Source organism: Megalopta genalis, chromosome 12 (assembly GCF_051020955.1).
Source record: "Megalopta genalis isolate 19385.01 chromosome 12, iyMegGena1_principal, whole genome shotgun sequence".
Classification (NCBI taxonomy): Eukaryota; Metazoa; Arthropoda; class Insecta; order Hymenoptera; family Halictidae; genus Megalopta; species Megalopta genalis.
The window spans coordinates 971,367-975,906 of record NC_135024.1 but is presented as its reverse complement, the minus strand read 5'-3'; positions in this window follow the sequence as shown (position 1 = coordinate 975,906).

Sequence of the window (4,540 nt, the reverse complement as noted above, 5' to 3'; positions counted from 1 at the left end):
GGTTTCAATTCAGACCTCCTCTAACATTCCTCGCAGAAACATTACCGTATATTCCAAGCGAGAACGTCCTCCTGTTACGGAGGCAGCCTGTTCTGCCTGAACAATATCCGAACAGAGCGAGGTCTAAAAAAAAAATACGCGGCTGTCAAGGCCGCGGCGACGCGCGTACGCGCGTCTCGCATTAGAATATTACTTTCTCTCGCTGCCCCCGGCCTCAACGGAAAATAATATATCGCCGGAACGGGGCGATTGTTGGAACGAAATGGAACGTGAACTTTCGGCCCCGCGGACCCCGTTGTTGTCAGATAATTTACGGAGCACGGAGATAAAATGAAATTAGCCGCGCCGTTTGTATTTTCGCGCGAGCCCCTCCCCCGCCGCCCCGCGGCCGGGCTCAATGCCACGGCGACTGTAAATTTCGGAGAATTATTGCGCGCGATGCGAGCCGAAGCCTAACTATAATTCTTTTCATTTTTCCAGGTGTCTAGCGGCCCGGTGCCCGGCCGTGTGTTGGTCATTGTCCTTTCGCGCGCGCCTCCCCAGGAATTATGATCCCTATTAGAGGGATCCCGCGCCTTGTAAATGGTTTATAATCCACGCAGTCGGGGATTACTATTACCAGACGGTCTTTATGCTGTTAAATAGAGTCCGGCGGAATGAAAAATTTAATGAGTTTAAACGCGGATCTCATCTTTACGCTTGGCCCGCGTTGTCCGCGTTTAACGCTGCACGTCGATCTGTTTCTTAACTCTTTCGGGGCACGGTGGGATTAAAAATGTATATTGCATAATATTTTTATCATAAATGCATATTTTTTATGGACCGTAATGCATGGTGGGAGCATTTTTAGACCATTTTAGAAATATTACAATAGCTGCATGTGCATCGGGTTTCTTTGATTAATTTTATTAATTTTAATTTATACTTAAATTTATCAGGTTACAGGCTTTCAGTAAGTGTTAAAAAAAAGAAGAAAATATTGTATAGATATAAATTTTACAATATTATGTAATATTGTATAGATATTATATTAGCATGAACAATCGATGAAAAGAAGGCAGATACGATAATTTCATTACGAGAATTTATTTAAACAATAGAAAGTGTATATTCTTAGACATATTGTGTAGATATATATTATACAATATTGTATAATATTGTATAGATATTATATTAGCATGAACAATCGATGAAAAGAAGGCAGATACGATAATTTCATTACGAGAATTTATTTAAACAATAGAAAGTGTATATTCTTAGACATATTGTGTAGATATATATTATACAATATTGTATAATATTGTATAGATATTATATTAGTATGAAAAATCGATGAAAAGAAGGCAGATACGATAATTTCATTACGAAAATTTATTTACAAATAGAAAGTGTATATTCTTAGACATATTGTGTAGATATATATTATACAATATTGTATAATATTGTATAGATATTATATTAGTATGAAAAATCGATGAAAAGAAGGCAGATACGATAATGTCATTACGAAAATTTATTTACAAATAGAAAGTGTATATTCTTAGACATAAATGCACGGAGCTTTAATATAACATATCATATACAATTCTATTTTTTTTATATTATATTATTTTATATTATATTTTTTCATTATAATACATATAATTGCACAAAGCTTTATAAAATGATTTCCCTCCTTGCTAATTCATTAAACACTAAAAGCGTAAACAATTCGATCCAAGATAAACCCCGCTTAATAGGCCTCCGTTTTAAAAAGACTATCTCTGTTATCAATTTTTCTTTAAGTCGCTAAACTGCTCGTTCGAAGCATCCCAAATACGATGATAAAATCAAAGCAAATTTCGCGCACGATCGCGGCAGAAGTACATACATAATTCCACGTATCGGAAATGATTTTCTTCTACAAGGATATCGGCGTCATCTCTGCAGCCAGGCATTGTAAAACGCGCGGCAAATCGGCGGAACGATCGGACGATGATTAAATATTTTACGGCGGAACAGCTTTCAGCACCGTTGTTACCATCGACGACGCGCAAAACACTTTTTGTCTCTGCGTCTCTCGGTCGGTCACTTTTAACGTACGGTTATCATTGTCGGCGGCGTTGAATAACGTTGATCGTTCACCGGGCTTGATTTCAGGATTCTCCGCGGGCCGGAGAAAAAAGAATAGAATGAAATTTGATACCGTGCCCGGTGTCCGTCCCTTTATTTAACATTACCAGGCGCGGCGATTTATTCCGATACGTTTGAGCAACGGATACCCGCGAATTACAGCACGACGGGCGCTCGCAGTTTTTTTCCGCGCGGCGTCGCTCGGCTCCGCTCGGCCCGGCTCGGCGCGGACGGATTCGAATCGAAGCGAAACACAGGATAATGCGAAACCGGCACGGCAGATTGATGAAATTGCCGCCGAAAGTGATTTTATTTCAATAATTCGCTATAAATACGTCCCGGCGTATTCGACGGAACTCAATGGCCCGAAATTCGATTTAAGTTCCATTTGGCGGGACCCCGCGCGCCGCGGGGTGGGGGGCGCGACCGGATCGGCGGGGGCGGGGGCCGACCGAAAACTGTCGCCGCGCAATTACTCGCTTCACCCGGGCCCGTCAACCCAGTTTCGTTTCGCCTTTTAATCCGACCAGCTTGCGTTCTCATTTATATTCAAATAGATAATCGGCCTGCGGTGCTCGTCATTTCCCGCAATTTTACGCGGGGATAGCGAAATTCCGATCCGAATTTATCAGCCGCCATTTTTTTATACCCCCTCCCCCGCCCCGCACCGCCATCACCAGCTGCCGCAAATTTTGGGACAATCGCATCAAAAATCTATTCCGGCGTCCGGCCGTGAAAGAGCTAATCCACGGTCGGTTTTCTGTGTGTTGGAACGCTGCGGAAACGCGCACGAAATCATGGAAATAATCATTTAGGCGATCGGGTTTGTAAAAACATCATTTCTCCGATGAATAGAACTTTTTACGAATAGCATAACTTGTATCGGAGTTAGGTCGCGCCCTATGTGACTCTTATAAATCGTTATTATTATTGTAAAACGGCACGAATGACATATACAATTAAATTCTGCTTAAATTAGGCCACCTAAATATCTCTTTTAATTGTGAGGGCACAACAAATATTTTGTACGCTGTTTTAATGGTCCGAAAAAAAACGTCATGTTGCAAAAATATTTCTTTTCTAAGGTTTTTTTTGGAGTTTTAAGGTTATCGATTTTTTTTGCGTATAGTTGTATAATTCTCTTTATTACATCGTGTAGCTGATGTGGAAATGAGTTCGGATGTGTACATTACATGACCTTGAAGCGACCTTCGAGTTGAAAAATTAAATGGAAATGAAAAATGTTTCTCCGTCGAGACTTTGAAGACGAAGACGTCGTCCGGGAATCTGTAAGTGTAAATAAATGTTATATGTATTAACACTATGCCGTCTGCAGATCTTAGATACGATTCTTTTGTTTGACACCGGCATAATAGCTTGGAAATTTCAGATTTAAAAAGAAATTTCGAAGATGGCGGTAATATAAATTCCTAAAATTAAGATATGTCATCCAAGAATTTTCGTACTTAATTCTTAGTTAAATAAGCACAATGCTATAGTTAGTTTGCTGCCTTTTAACACCGAAGAAATATAGTTCAAATGTTATTTCAGTTTTTGAAAATGGCACCAAAATGATACCACCGGCATACAACAGATAGTTTTTGCATGGCACCAGCGTGGTGCCACCGGACGGCATAGTGTTAATTATTATACTAAACACTAATTCACTATTGCGAAACCCTATTATAAGAAACCTAAGAACCAATTAAATACGTCTACTATAAGTTCGAATAAAATTCTGTTCTTTCCAGCGCAATATTTAAGCGCGAAAAACAAAAGTCTGCGTTGAAAAAGTAACTTTAGCCTCGGACGAAAATTAATCTATAGTTTACTTAGGACTGAGATTCGAAAATATCAGATTACATTTTCGCCGGTGTCTTAAGCGCGCACCGGCGGTAATATAAACTGTATTTTATAAATACCGCGATTACATTATCGCCGGAGTCGTTTAGAGCACACCGGCAGAAGCATACAATGTAAAACGCTATGAATGACCGTCTTTGATTGGCGGAGAAGACCACACCAGAAAGATTATTTAGGGAATTTAATATAAGCGGGCGATATTCAGTCGCCGGTACCTTAGTTGAATTTGATCTCTCAGTCATTCGTACATACATATACCTTCTCTCAAATAAAAGTAAAAATAAAAGTCTTAAGAAAAAGAATTCATATCATATTCATTTGCGAAATAATCCAAGCCATGATCCCAATGTAAACTGCGTATGAAAAATCAAAATCATATCAATTTAACTTTGACATAAGCAGGCGATATTCAGTCGCCGGTACCTTAGTCGAATTTGGTGTCTCAGTCATTCGTACATACATATACCTTCTCTGAAATAAAAGTAAAAATAAAAGTCTTAAGAAAAAGAATTCATATCATATTCATTTGCGAAATAATCCAAGCCATGATCCCACTGTAATCTGC